The 15,968-nt window shown below is 42.1% G+C and overlaps 1 protein-coding gene across 8 annotated transcripts in view; it reads left to right on the forward strand.

Moving 5' to 3' along the window:
- CDC42SE2 (CDC42 small effector 2) overlaps positions 1-15,968 on the forward strand; it is a 184,453-nt gene that overhangs the window by 39,141 nt on the left and 129,344 nt on the right. For 3 of the 8 annotated variants that reach the window (XM_054488145.2, XM_054488141.2, XM_054488142.2), the window contains exon 1: positions 15,042-15,221. The exons of 2 other annotated variants lie outside the window; for them this stretch is intronic. The gene's annotated coding sequence lies outside the window, so the exon portion shown is untranslated. Of the gene's footprint in view, positions 1-15,041; positions 15,222-15,968 lie in introns of those variants that run through there. 3 more of the 8 variants (XM_054488143.2, XM_054488144.2, XM_063665483.1) reach the window with 2 other exon arrangements.

Consider the following 15,968-nt stretch of genomic DNA (forward strand, 5'->3'; position numbering starts at 1 on the left):
AAATATCCAATGTAATTCCAATTAAAATTCCTACAAGAGCTTTAATGGAACTTGATAAGATTACTCTAAAATATATATTGAAGAATAATAAGTGTCCATGAATAGCCAGGTTACGTCTCTCTCTTTTTTTTTTTTTTTTTTTTTTTTGATACAGACTCTTGCTCTGTTGCCCAGGCTGGAGTGCAGTGGCGCAATCTCGGCTCACTGCAACCTCTGCCTGCCGGGTTCAAGTGATTCTCTTGCCTCAGCCTCCCGAGTAGCTGGGACTACAGGCATACAACACCACGCCCCGCTGTTTTTTGTATTTTTAGTAGAGATTGGGTTTCACCATGTTAGCCAGGCTGATCACGAACTCCTGACCTCAGGCAATCTGCCCACCTCTGCCTTCCAAAGCGCTGGGATTACAGGCGTGAGCCACCGCGACCGGCCAGTTTATTTCTAAAGAAGTATCAGGGAGAGAGGATTTGTCCTAGTAACTATTAATATTTATTATGAAACTAAAATTAATAAGATGGTGTGGGATTGGTGCAACAAAAAATAAATTAACCAATGAAACAGAATGGATATCTTAGAAACTGACCCACACATAAATGTTTGATATATGACAAAGATGCCATGTCAGAAAAGTGAGGAAAGGAGGATGTATTTAATAAATATAGCAGGAAGAAACTGGATTCCTACCTGGCACTATATACAAAATCTCCTCCATTTGATTTGATGACTTTACTGTCAAAAACAAAAGTTAAAAACTCTGTAATTAACATCTCCTAGACAATATTAAAATTGAAAACTTTTGTTCAACAGCTTTATTGATCAGAAAAATGCAAATGAGGACTGCAGAGATTAGCTGGGTGTGATAGTGCATGCCTGTAGTCCTAGGTACTCAGGAGGCTGAGGTGGGAGGATCACTTGAACCCAGGAGTTCGAGGTTACAGTGAGCTATGATTGTACCACTGCACTCCAGTCTGGGCAACAGAGTGAGATGCTGTCTCTAAAAAAAGAGCATAGGGAGATATCATTTTATGTTTATTCAAAAGGCAACAACTTAAGGAGTCTGTGCTAAGTGTTGGGAAGGCTGTGGATCCATTGCTTATGAAAATGAAAGTTGGTTCTGGGGCATAATGGGTACTAAACAACAACAAAAACAGAAAATGCAAATTGGCAAATTGTGTCATTATCACTCCAAATTGAATATTCCTATACCCTATGAGCCAACAATTCTACTGTTAGGTATACATCAAGAGAAACTCTTGCACATATACAACAGGCACCAGGTACAAGGACAATCATAGCTCCACTTTTTACAAAAGCAAAAACTTGGAAACAACCCAGATGCATGCCCATCTACAGGGGAGTGGATAAATAATCTGTGATATATTTCAACAGAAAATATTATACAACAATCAAAATAAGTAATTTACAGTGACAGCAACAATGTGAACTTATATTGACACGTTAATTGAAAAGAATAGGTTCTACACTATTACATAGAGGAAACAACAATTTCAAAATGAGCTATCAAGCCACAGAAATACATGGAGGAAACTTAAATACATATTGCTAAGTGAAATAAGTAAATCTGAAAATCATATTGTTATTCCAATTATATGACATTCTGGAAAAGGCAAAACTATGGAGACAGTAAAAAGATCAGTGGTTGCCAGGGACTGTGGAGCCAGGGTAGGGAGCGGTGGGAAGGTGAAGAAGAAATGAATAGGTGGAGCATAGGAGATTTTTAGGGCTGTGAAACTATTCTGGATGATACTATGTCATTATACATTTGTCAAAACCCACAAAACGTATAATAAAAAGAGTGAACCCTCATGTAAAAACTATGAACTTTAGTTAACAAAACTATAGCTTGGGCCAGGCGTGGTGGCTCCATCTGTAATCTCAGCGCTTTGGGAGGTTGAGTTAGGAGGATTGCTTGAGCTCAGGAGTTAGAGACCAGCCTGGTAAACAGAGCAAGACCCCAGGGTCTCTTAAAAAATACTATGGTAATATTGGCTCAGCAATTACAACAAATGTACCACATGAATCCAGCATGTCAACAGAAGGGGGAACTGGAGGGAGGGACAGAGAGGGAAGTAGGGTTATATGAGAACTCTCTGTACTTTTCACTCTGTCAACCTAAAACTGCTTTTAAAAATTTCATTAATTTTAAATTTTTTAAATGCATTTTAAAAGAATATATAGATACAATAAAACTATATAAAAGCAAAGCTAAGAAATGATTAGCAATAACAAATAAATGACTTATTTTAACATTTTGTGTATCTGTTTTATTCAATTACAATTTATCTGTTAACAGAATATGAAAGTAGAACTGAAATTCTGTTGTAGTGTGCAAAAGAATATGTTGGGCAGGTCTTGACTGGAGTAGAAGGCCATAATAATCCTCTTTGAGTTCCTTCTCTTCTACACCAAGAAATCACTGTGGAGATAATTCTTTTTACTAAAGGTAGTCATTTTCAAGAAAACTTTCATCTTTTCCCCATTTAGAAAATTCCCATCAGCTTGTCAAACAGCCAAAATGTTAACATCAAGTAAGTTAACTTCCTTTCTCTTTTAAGTCATCAGCCTCTTCTAACAGGTTCTTATATTTTTATCTTTGCATTTAACATGCTTTTTAGTAAGATAGAATATGCAATTTTATATTGTGAGAGAAAGCAAAACTAAAAAAAGAAAAAAATTGTCTGGGAGACAGTACATGAAAATAGCAGACTGCCACATGGAAATAACATTACCCAGGTTGAATCCCATATGTGTGCAATTACTCTTCTAAGGAGATAACTCCAGCTAATATAAAACTGTCCCAATTAATAAAAAATAAACCAGGGGCTGGGTGTGGTGGCTTGTGCCTGTAATTGCAGCATTTTGGGATTCCGAGGAGGGTGGATCACTTGAGCCTAGGAATTCGAGACCAGCCTAGACACATAGTGAGACCTTGTCTCTACAAAAAAATAAAAATTAACTGGGCATGGTGGCACACGCCTCTGATCCTAGCTACTTGGGAGGCTGAGTTGGCAGGAGGATCGCTTGAGCCTAGGAGGTCAAGGCTGAAGTGAACCATGATTGTGCCACTGCACTACAGCCTGGGCAACAGAGCAAGACCCTGTCTCAAAAAAGGAAGAAGAAAAAAAGAGAGAAAGCGAGAAAAAGAGAATGAGTGGAAGGAAGGAAGGAAGGAAGGAATCATCTAAGTACTATAATTTCAAGTTCTCACATACTATCCTTTATGAATGAAGGTTACAAGGAGCTTATCAAGGATAATTAAAGTAACTAAAGCAAAACTATTTTAAAGTTCAAAGGTTTTGTACGATACATTAAGCATATGTTCATATATTTGAACTTTACTCTTAAAGCAACATCATTAGTACATTTTGTCCTCCTGCCTGGCTCATTATCATATTCTAAATAAAGTCAAACTCCTTATCGGCCAGTTGCGGTGGCTCACGCCTGTAATCCCAGCACTTTGGGATGCCGAGGAGGGTGGATTGCCTGAGGTCAGGAGTTCAAGACCAGGCTGGCCAACAGGGTGAAACCCCGTCTCTACTAAAAATACAAAAAAAATTATCCGGGCATGGTGGCATGTGCCTATAATCCCAGCTACTCGGGAGGCTGAGGCAGGGGAATTGCTTGAACCAGGGAGATGGAGGTTGCAGTGAGCCGAGATCACGCCACTGCACTCCAGCCTGGGTGACAGAGCGAGACTTCGTCTCAAAAACAACAACAACAACAAAAAACTCCTTACCATGATCTAGTGCCTCTTTCTGCAGGTCCAGCATCATCTGGGCCCACAATGCACCCTTCCTCTAGCCCTGAACTCATTCTCTAGTTCCCTAAAGGCATCAGCCTCTCATATCTTCCTGATTTTATACATGTTATTCTTCTATGCACAGAGAATTTCAACTTTCCCTCCATTCTTGGGTAATTCCTATCAAGAATCTGCTCTTTTAGGAATCCTTTCTGGACCCACACAGGTTAAGTCAAATTTCCTCCACTAGATCTATCTCTATGATAATACTTCTAAGCTGCCCAACTTCCTCTTCACACAAGGGTAATGCTGGAGCCGGAAGCTGTGGTGGCAGTTTCTTGATTCAGCAGCTTCCTGACTAGAGATAGAGCCAGAGCAGAAGATGGGCAGAGTCTGCATGAGGCTGCAGGACCTCTGTCGGAGAATGAAATACTCATCTCATGGTAAGGCTGGTCTGAGAGCAAGGTCAAGATAGAGAGCCATATCCTGAAAAAAAGAGAAGCAGCAAAAAGCTCTTTGGGTGTACGGGAGATGAGCTTGGGAATACCTCAGCGGCGAAGGGATGTCAGAGGTAGTATGAGATGAAAAGAGCTGTTGGAATACATAACAGTGCGAATTGCTGGATTGTCTTCCACCATTCTTCATCACCATCCCAACAGCTTAAGGATAGAGATTTCCATCACGAAATCCCTACTATCTACTATAGCCACTCAATAGGTAGACAGCAAAAATTTGTTGCATTGAATTGATCCTATTAACTCTCTCTTAAAGACCATTCTTTAGAACTTCTTACAGGCCTGGCACAGTGACTCATGCCTGTAATCCCAGCACTTTGGGAGGACGAGGCGGGTTGATCACCTGAGGTCAGGAGTTTGAGACCAGCCTGACCAACTTGGCGAAACCCCATCTCTATTAAAAATACAAAAATTAGCTGGGCATGGTGGCACATGCCTGTAATCCCAGCTACTCAGGAGGCTGAGGCAGGAGAATCGCTTGAACCCAGGAGGCGGAGGTTGTAGTGAGCTGAGATTGCACCATTGCACTCCAGCCTGGGCAACAAGAGCGAAACTCTGTCTAAAAATAAAAATAAAAAAAATAACTTCTTACAAAGGATACTTTTCTAGGAAACCTCTCATCCTCACTATCAAGGATTGTCTTTTGACAAATACTTGTGTTATGTTTTTTGGGAATCTCTCATAGTCACTTTCAGTGTTCCACCTTGCATTATTCATGTTCAGATGTGTCCTATATTTTCTGAGTCCACTTTAGGAGAAACACCACTGTCTAAATCATCTCTGAAGATTGCACAGGGCTTTCTGTCCAGTGGACACACCACAGATTTTTTTTTCTTTTTATTATACTTTAAGTTCTAGGGTACATGTGCACAACGTGCGGGTTTGTTACATAGGTATACATGTGCCACGTTGGTTTGCTGCACCCATCAACTCGTCATTTACATTAGGTATTTCTCCTAATGCTATCCCTTCCCCAGCCCCACACCCCCCAACAGGCCCTGGGGCACGCCACAGATTTTTTCACATGTGTATAGAAATAAGTCTTGGTTGGGCACGGTGGCTCACTCTTGTAATCCCAGCACTTTGGGAGCCCAACGCGGGTGGATCACTTGAGGTCAGGAGTTCGAGACCAGCCTGGCCAACATGGCAAAACTCCATCTCTACTAAAAATTAAAAAATTAGCTGGCCCTGGTAGCCAGCGCCTGTAATCCCAGCCACTCGGGAGGCTGAGGCAGGAGAACTGCTTGACCCCAGGAGGCGGAAGTTGTAGTGAGCTGAGATGGCGCCACTGCACTCCAGCCTAGGCAACAGAGTGAGACTCCATCTCAGAAAAAAAAAAAAAAAAAAAAAAGAGAGAGAGGAAAAAAGAGAAAAGAAATAGTAAGTCTTTAGGTGGCTCCTGTGCATTGCTCCTATTACCCACCATTTCTGATTTGTTTTAGTCTTCATTCTTGCATAATGGGTAGGTTAACTTAGAAAGAAAAAACAAGCTTATGTAGAACCAAAAGTCTAGTCCAATGTTTTTAAAGGAAAAGCAAATGACATGAATATATAATCATCTACTGAAGTTACTTTAAAAAGCAATGAAGCCAACATGCTTTCTACAGTGCAAGATAGATTTTTGTTTTAACCTAGTTATCATGGTTGCCAAGTATTTCTTTAACTATGTAGCTTTGATTTGTCATATGTTTTGGAAATGAAATTAGAAATCTGTGTACCACTTATACCCTGATCCTCTGATTGAAGTGTGACTCATTATAACTAAGAACTGATGGTTGAAAAAAAAATCCTCTAAGTTTGCTGTGTGCCAGAATGGGAAATATGTGTATGTGTGTGCTCATATATCTATAATTATCACTTATCATTTATTTATGTTTATTTTAGAATTAACAAAGAGTAAAGGAGAATTTGCTGAAATACTTATTTAAAGTCTAGTACTAAGCTGTCGGGTACCATAGTCACTAGCTACACATTGCTACTGAGCACCTGAAACATGGCTATTCTGAATTGAGATGTGCTATATGTATAAAAAATTCTGAATTTGAAGTCTTAGTTTAAAAAATGTAAAATACATCATTAATACATTTTATATTAATTGCATGTTGAAATGACAATAGTTTAAATAAATTATATTATTAAAATTACATTTTTTTCATGTAGCGACTTGAAAATTTAAAATTACATATGTGGCTTGAGTTATATTTCTGTAGGACAACATTGGTCTATTGTATGCCATAATTTAGTTACTTTTACTATAAAAAGATTGCAAGAGAGCCGGGCGCAGTGGCTCATGCCTGTAATCCCAGCACTTTGGGAGGCCCAGGCCGGATCATGAGGTTAAGAGTTCAAGAGCAGCCTGGCCAACATGATGAAACCCCATCTCTACTAAGAATACAAAAATTAGCAGGGCGTGGTGGCATGTGCCTGTAATCCCAGCTACTCGGGAGGCTGAGGCAGGAGAATTGCTTGAACCCAGGAGGCAGAGGCTGCAGTGAGCCAAGATCATGCCACTGCACTCCAGCCTGGGTGACAGAGCAAGACTCTGTCTCGGAAAAAAAAAAAGATTGCAAGGAAGTTGTGAAAAAAATTCCACCATAATAATGGAGGCAACTTATTGATAGTCTACTGTGCTGTAGGCATTGAGATTTTATATGAATTATTAAATTTAATTCTTGCCAAATCTTATTAGGTAATTATGTAGGAATTATTATATTTTATGATGAGTAGACTGAGACTCAAAGATGTTAAGAAAATTGCCCAAAAGCCCAAGATCAGATAATCTGCAAAACAAACCCATATCCGCCTGACACTAGAGACCATTCTCTTTTTACTAAGGGACTTTGTCTTTCCACTGTCTTTCGTCTTCAGAGAATGGCACCATATGCTACCAGAAATTCTATTACCACCCACAAATGAGAGGACTACCAGCTTGTTACTTCAAAATAATGTCACATTTGCTTTTTTGCCCAAGTGGAAATAACACAGTAAGTCCCCATTTGCCAAATTATCAGGAATTCCAGTCTTTTCCCATGGTTTCCCTCCCCTGTATAATCATAAACAAAAATCCCAGGCTTGTTTGCTAATGCCTGAGAATTGATGCCTTTGTCTTTACGGCTTGACAATGGAGTGGAAACTCAGATACACTCTTGAGGCTGCAGGGTCACCTCAAAGCTAGTCTAGAGAAGAGTTGGGTCTGTGACAGTGGCTGTGTTTTCTATTGCTGTGTGACAAATTAATATAAACTTAGTGGGCTGAAACAACTTCCGTTTATTAGTTCATACTCTCTGTAGGTCAGAAGTTCAGCACAGCATGGCCAGGTTCTCTGCTCACGGTATCAGGCTGAAATCAAGGTGTTTGCAAGTCTGAGTTCTCATCTGGAGGCCTGGGGGAGAATCTGCTCCCAAGCTCTTTCTGTTGTTGGTAGAATTCAGTTCCTTGAGGGTATAGGACTGAGGTTCTGTTTCCTTACTAGCTGTCAGCCAAGGGCCACTTTCTGCTCCTAGGGCCTACTTGCATTCTTTGCCATGTGGCCCCACCCCCATCTTCAAGTGAGCAACAAACATCACGTTCTTTTCATTCTTTGAATCTTTCTGACTTCTCTTTCTGCCATCAGCCAGAGAAAACTCTTCACTTTCAAAGGCTCATGTAATTAGACCAGGCCCACTCAGATAATCTCCTTATGTTAAGGTCAACTATGACACACAACCTAACATAATCACAGGAATGCTATCTCATCCTATTCATAGGTTCTGGAGATTAGGACCCAGAGTACTGGGGGAAAAGGGTGGTGCATTTTTAGCAATCTGTCCATCACAGTCCTGGGGATTATGTAGGCCATGTACACCACCACAGTGACAGTGGCAGGGAACATAGCATCAGAACACTCCCAGCCACCCAGCCCAGCTAGTGGTGGGGTCAAAACCAAGAGCTGAATCACTATGAGGCAGTAACACTTGCTGGGGGAGGAGTGTAGATGGGTGTGAAGAATCCTGGTTTGCCATCGTCCAACTTTACTTCCAATTTTTAGTCACCATGAACTTTCTTTCTTAAAAAAATTATTATTATTTTAGTAGAGACGGGTTTTCACCATGTTGGCCAGGCTGGTCTCAAACTCCTGACCTCAAGTGATCTGCCTGCCTCAGCCTCCCAAAGTGCTGGGATTAGAGGTATGAGTCACTGTGCCCGGCCTCATCACGAACTTTCTTTATGAAAGCAACATGTATATCTCTGTGCTAGGAGGAAGTGGCAAGATTTCTGTTCCACTTGCTAATTTTTTTTTTTTTTTCTTTGAGACAGAGTCTCGCTCTGTCACCCAGGCTGGAGTGCAGTGGCACGATCTTGGCTCACTGCAACCTCTGCCTCCCAGGTTCAAGCGATTCTCCTGCCTCAGCTTCCCAAGTAGCCGGGACTACAGGTGCGCACCACCATGCCTGGCTAATTTTTTGTATTTTAGTAGAGATGAGGTTTCACCATGTTGCCCAGGCTGGTCTCAAAGTCCTGAGCTCAGGCAATCCACCTGCCTTGGTCTCCCAGTGTTCTAGGATTACAGGGGTGAGCCACCGCGCCCGGCCCCACCTGCTAAATTTAAGGGCACCAAATCTCCTGGTGATTTGAGACCATCTAACAGGATACTCTGTTTCTCCTCTTCCTGAATTCCTGGTGAACCACAGAGATGGGAGACCCCTTGGTGCTTGCTGAATGGCTTCCTAACACACACTGGTGCTAGTTCTGCTGGTTCTTCTGGGCTAAGGGGCTTCCTCAAGATACAGGGAGAAGTATCCTCTCCTCTGCAGCCCTGGTGCTGAGTCTTAATTGCCAGCAGACTCCACTCCCTCTTGTTATCTGCCTTTTGGACTTCATCTTTCCCCACTCTTGTATGCCAGCCTGCCAATACTCAACTCAAGATCCGTTGTGGTTCTTGCTCTCCCTGGGAACATACCTTTAAGATGCCAGTTTCCGAACTTTTGCTCACTAAGCCTTGTGCTTCCTAAATTAGTGCCACATCCCCTTTCTCTTGTTGTTTTTTTTTTTTTTCTGTGTGAAATCTACCACAAGCTTTATCACCATTATTGTTTACTTGTTAAGTCTCTTTTAGCTGACTCATATTTTTAACTTTAACAAACATATAAAGGAAACTTGTATTGCTACCATATATGTAAAATTGGTATTACTTGCCATATATAGATGTTAGCTGTTTAAAAAAAAGAAAAAGGAGTTCTTAGTTACTTAGTCTGTAACTTGACATAGCAGAGTGACCTCAAAAGGCTCCCTTCCTCTTCTCTTGTTGTCCCCAGAGGCATTCTGTTACAATTCCTAACTTTTTTTTTGAGGTGAGGGGCTGCAATGCAATTGGATCACAGGCTATGTGTTGAAGCTAGACAAGCCGCATGTACCCTAATTTACCTCTCTCCATCTTTCCACTTCCCAACCCCAGTGAAGTGTATCACCTAAAATCATCTCCCACATCACCAGAGGTGTGCAATACATAGTTTGGGAAACAGTGATCTGGCTACCTTCTTCACAGAGACCCACCTCAAATTCCTTTCCCTTTGAAAAAACTTTTCTAACTAATTCAGACCTCAGTGATCCCCTCAACCACATTCATAAAGCTACTGTGTCTATTTATTCAAATGTTGATGTGTGACATTTCATTAAAGACAAAGACCATGCTTTTATACTGAATTTTTCCACAGCACTCGGTATGCTACCTGGCAAACAGCAGGCATTCAATGAATATTTGTGGTTTGATGAGCAGCAAGGGTCAGCCACAGGTAAGAGTGTAAAGCAAAGTTTGACTTAGCTTTCCTTCCTATCTTTGGCTGCTTCAGTCACAGAAAGGGCCACTGTCTATGGTTATTCTGACAGTTGGTTATTTTCTCCTTTCTCAGTAAATTCCATGATTCCTGATTTTTCTCAATCTTTCCAAATCACAATTCATGTGCCATATGTCTCATTACCTTATTGACTAATTAGCTAAGATATCTGGGGTTTGCCATTAGATTTTATGATGCTCGCCTGTGCCTTATAATTTTTTTGGTATCTTTTATCACACTAAAAACAGACCATGTATACATAATATACACTCAATAGATATACTGTATGTTGTATACATAAACAAATACATGTTGAATAATTTGTTTCTTGGAGTATGCCTGTTATATGTTTAGGAAAAAAATGCTAAATTCCAAAAGTAATTTATATAACATTGGTCAAGTGGATTTACTAAGTTTGCTATTAATGTTCACAGCACAAGTATAGAAAGCTTTGTAGTTCTGACTCAGAATAATAACAATTAAATCTTCCCTCTGCCTTTCCTCTTTCTTTTGATTCACTTGACTCATTCAGATGTTCCTATAAAGGAGCAATTTGAGTTTCTATAGCTTTACACAGAACTGGTGGTTTCTTCTCTTGTATCCCAAGCAGTTAGTACATACGTCTAGTTAGGAATGATTATCTAATTTAAATCAGCAGACCTAGACACAACTGAGAATGAAAGAAGACACAAATAACTATTAAGCCAGGACAAGAGATTCCTGATAAATCAGGAAATATGGTCATACTACTTTGAATGTAGTTATCTATTAAATGTATGTCTCTTGTCATTCAACTGTAAAGCCGTGTTAAGTTTGAGCCTTATTTCTCTTAGCTTCCTTTGTTGCCTGGAATTGTGTCTGGCACGTTGTGGTGGTAGAAGAAATGTTAGTGCTCCTTTAAAAATGTTCATTTATTTAAACATTACACTATATTGATGTAGAACTCATACCATCCCATTTGGGGCCTTTTATGAGCCATTTTCTCAGTATTACAAATGTAGAACAATGAGCTTAATTATATGCTTGTGTAATTATAATAGCTAGCTTTTACCAGCACAGCCTGTGCCAGGCCTAGGGCTAAAAATTTTACTTGAGTTCTCTTATATATTTCTCACAACAGACCTCACAGGTAGGTAATATTATTGGTCTCATTAAACTAGAAGAAAAGATAGGTTTAGAAAGAACTTTGTTTAGAGTCACCTAATTATGCAGCAGAATTTGGATTTGAACTCCAGACTCTGACACCGTACACCATGTCTCCTAAATGTTAGAACTGCTATAAAATTTTGGAAAGCAGATTTAAAAAACATTAATAGTGGCCAGGCATGGTGACTCACGCCTGTAATCCCAGCACTTTGGGAGGCTGGGGTGGGCTGATCACCTGAGGTCAGGAGTTCAAGACCAGCCTGGCCAACATGGTGAAACCCTGTCTCTACTAAAAATACAAAAATTAGCCAGGCGTGGTGGTGGGCGCCTGTAATCCCAGCTACTCAGGAGGCTGAAGCAGGAGAATCACTTGAACTCAGGAGAGGAAGGTTGCAGTGAGCCAAGATTGCACCACTGCACTCCAGCCTGTGTGACAGAGTGAGACTGTCTCTCAAAAAAAAAAAAAAAAATTAATAGGCCGAGTGCAGTGGCTCACACCTGTAATCTCAGTACTTTGGGAGGCCGAGGTAGGCAGATCCCCTGAGGTCAGGAGTTCGAGACCAGCCTGGCCAACATGGCGAAACCCTGTGTCAACTAAAAATAGAAAAATTAGCCGGGCGTGGTGGCAGGCGCCTGTAATCCCAGCTACTCGGGAAGCTGAGGAAGGAGAATCATTTGAACCCGGGAGGCGGAGGTTGCAGTGAGCCAAGATAGTGCTATTGCACTCCAGCCTGGAAAACAAGAGCAAGACTCCACCTCAAAAACAAAAACAAAAATTAATAGTATACTTTTAGGGAAAATCCATTTGCTTTAAAAATTTTAAGGAAAATTTATTTAAGTAAAAGATTGCAGAATCAGGCCAATGTGGCTGTTATATGAGCTCAAGGCTATTTAGCAGTTGGTTAGAACAATGTGTTCCTTCCTGTTGTTTTTGGTGTAATGTTTCCACTTGTTATGGACTAATAGGAATGCAAAACAGTTTCTTCTGGACTATAATAGTTGCATTTACTTTTATCAGTATTTTCACTGTATATTATGTGAATAAATTATGAACAGTGTCTATTTTTTACCCTTGTCCTTCTTTTGGAATAAGATTTTACTTGGTAACAATTTTAAGGACAGTGCACAGATACATCATAATGACTCTAGAAAAATTTTATTTGGTATTATTGTAATTACAAACTACAGATTAACATTGATGAAACACATTGTCAATTTTTTTATAAACAAGTCTATTTAATTTTATAAAAAAATCAAATTGTAACATGTAATCTGTAGCTTTAAATTGTTTTAAATCATAAAGGATAAATTAAATGTGTAAAGAGACTGCTATGAATATAACATTGAGCAAATAATTATGCACACATACTCTACAAAAAGTATCATCCAGACCAGATGCTGTGGCTCACACCTGTAATCCCAGCACTTTGTGAGGCGAGGAGGGCGGATTGTGTGAGCCTGGGAGTTTCAGACCAGCCTGGGCAACATAGTGAGACCCTGTCTACCAAAAATACAAAAATTAGTCAGGTGTAGTAGTGTGCGTTTGTAGTCCTAGCTCCTTGGGAGGCTGAGGTGGGAGGATCACTTGAGCCCAGAAGACAGAGGTTGCAGAGAGCCGAGATCGCACAGATCAGGCCACTGCACTCCAGCCTGGGTGACAAAGTGAGACCCTGTCTCAAAAAAACAACAAAAAAAGTGTCATTCAACTGAATGGCATTGTGTCTTTAATTGACTTTTTTTTTTAACTGATGAGAAGGGTGCATGAATAGCTATAGCAACTGAAATTAGATCATGGTATTCAATCACGTATGTTTTGATGAAAAATCTGAAAATAAATGTTTACATAATGAATACTACCCTTTATAGGTAAATGATAGAAAATTTACTACTTAAGGCATTCACGCAAGGTTATTACATTTGTAATTCAAAGGGAGGCTTACAAGCACATATATCAAGTTCGGGAATTTTTTTGTTGTTGTTGTTCTAGGAAATTTTTAGAATTAATAGTCTTTATGTAACCTTCCTCTACTCTATCATGTTATTCTCATTCAGTGAAATAGGATTGTAGCGTATCATTGGTCAAAAAACTGCATTAAACGTCAAGTAAATGGTCATCACTGTACTCAGAGTAACTGGAAAATCAAAACGCTTATGGTATGATGTAGATAAAGATGTTATGGTTAACTGAAACAGAAACCAAGAGAAAATTTAAAATAAAAAAAATTGGTCATTTTTTGTTGCTTTAGTTTTTTTTAATCTCAGGGAATTTTTAAATTTTTCATTTATTCTAGGCACTTGGGATACATCAGTTGAACAAAACAGACAAAAATCCCAGCTTCTACTAGGGAATGCAGACACTAAAAGCTAAACATATCAGATAAATACAGGCATACCTCAGTATCCGACAGGGACTGGTTCCAGGACCCCGACCAGTACCAAAATCCTCTCAGGTCTCTAATATAAAGTGATATAGTATTGCACATAACCCACATATATCCTCCTGTATACTTTATCTCTACATTACTTATAATACAATGTAAGTGCTATGTAAATAGCTGTTATATTGTATGGGTTTTTATTCGTATTTTTAAATTGTTGTGTTTTTTTCCCAAATATTTTCCATCTGTGGTTGGTTGAATCCAGAAACGCAGAACCCATGGATACGGAGGGCTGACTGTGAATTATAAAGATTGTTACAAGGTGGGAAGTGTCATGGGAAGAAAGGAAAAATGGCAAGGTAGGAAAGATTAAGAATTTTTTTGTTTTTGGAACACATGTCACTCTGTCCAGCCCAAGCTGGAGTGCAGTGGCCTGATGATGGCTCACCGTAACCTAACTCCTGGCCTCAGCCTCCAGAGTACCTGGAACTATAGGTACACGCCACCGCACCAGGCTAATTTTTTTTTTTTTTTTTTTTTTTTTGTAGAGACAGGGTATCGCTATGTTGCCCAGTCTGTTCCATTTTGAAGGTACAACCAACAAGCTTTCTTGACAGACTGAAAGTGAAAATGAGAGTATGAGAGGAGTTATGGATGATATAAAGTTTTTGGCCTGAGTAACTAGAAATCCTCGCCATCAACCTAGAATGGGGAAGACCATACATTACTTACTGTATTCAAAGTAGCACAGGTTTGAGAGCTTACTTCAGTTGCATTACGCTCTCTATCCTTTTGAACTTACGATAAAGTTTTGTCGGCATTTTGGTGGACTGCTGGCTGCCAGACAGGGCACTCATGTTTCTGATTTCTGAGATATGTAAAATACACACCCAAAGGAATCACAGAAGTCTAGTACATGGGTAATTTTCACGCATTTCAAATGCCAGGTGGAAGCTCTCGGCCTTAAATCAGTTAATGACTGATTGAACGATTCTGACTTTTACATGAAAAAGCAGTGGTCAGAGGATGGGCTATTAACTGCTACTGACAGACCCCTCATCCCACAACCGCTCAGCACCCACCCACCCTTGCCTGGGCGCGTCCACCGCCCCACAACGTGCGCAGCCGTCGCTCCTCCGCACGGATGTCCGCGACCCGGACCGGGGTGGGAAGGGGCTCCCCCACGCTCCCGCCCAGGTTTGGTCGCCATCTTTCGGAGCGTCCTTTCCCGCGAGTGCTGCAGCCCCGGATCTCAGGCGTCCGTTAGTACAGAGGCCAATTCCTAACCCGCGCGGCTCGAATCCCGGGGGTCCCACCGCCTGCCGGCCAACCAGCCCATGCCGGAGGTACGGCGGGGGCGGGGCCTGGCCAGGGGCGGGGCCAGCACTGCGGCCGCTGCAGCTACGCAACGGCGCCCGCCCCTCCAGCCGCTCTAGGGGCGCGCGCCGCCTCTCGCTCCGCCCAACCCGCGCGCGAGCCTGGGCGGGGAGTGGGAGCCAGGAAGCTGCGAGCGCGCTGGGGAGCGCAGCTGCAGGCGTTGGGGCGGCAGGAGCCGCGGAGCCGGCGCTGAGAGGGGCTGCGGCCGGAGCGGGCGGCCGAGACAAAGGCGACGGTGAGTGCAGTGCCAGCCCCAGTCGCGCGTCGGCCCCCACGCCTCGCCCTCTCGGCCCCTTGGGCGAGGTCCCGAAGCCCCGAACCCTCGTCCCTGAGGGCTCTGGGGTGAGCGCGGCCCGGCCCTGCCAGCCGCGCGCTGCGGGCTGTGGGCTGAGCCTGCGTCTCCATTTCAGGTTTGGGCGAGGTCCTCATGCCCTAGGACCCTGCCTTTGGTTTTTCTTCTATTCCCTCTGAGGAATGGTTACACGCTCAGTTCAGAATTCACGGCAGGCGGACGGCTGAGGCAGCCAACTGACCGCCTGATGTAAAATGGAAAGGCAGACCCCCCCCTCCCCCCAACTTTTCAGGTCTGGAAGTCGGGAGGGTGGTGCGAGGGGCGGGCGGGGAGGGCTCGGGGTCTCTAGGTGAGGGTTTCGGGGAGCAAAGACACCTGGCTCCGGAGCCCCGACTCTTCGCCTGAGGCGCCCGACGCGTTCAGTCCACGGGTCCTGCCGCGGTGCGCCCCGGGCCCCGGGCTTGAAAGCCCCTGGCTACCTCGTCGCGGGAGCTGAGCTACTCTTACAGGTTGTTTTACCCAGTGCTTGCAGCTTTGAGTTGCGATTTTAGGCAACGGGTGTGGTAGGTAGCGGCTCCTTGATGCCGCATTAACAGCTGAAAAAGCGCCCTGATCCGCTGACTTCACTATGTGTAAGAAACAACATTGGGGATTCCTCTTTAGCTTGCAATTATTTTAAATTATAAGCTT

The sequence above is a fragment of the Pongo pygmaeus genome, chromosome 4 (assembly GCF_028885625.2).
Source record: "Pongo pygmaeus isolate AG05252 chromosome 4, NHGRI_mPonPyg2-v2.0_pri, whole genome shotgun sequence".
Classification (NCBI taxonomy): Eukaryota; Metazoa; Chordata; class Mammalia; order Primates; family Hominidae; genus Pongo; species Pongo pygmaeus.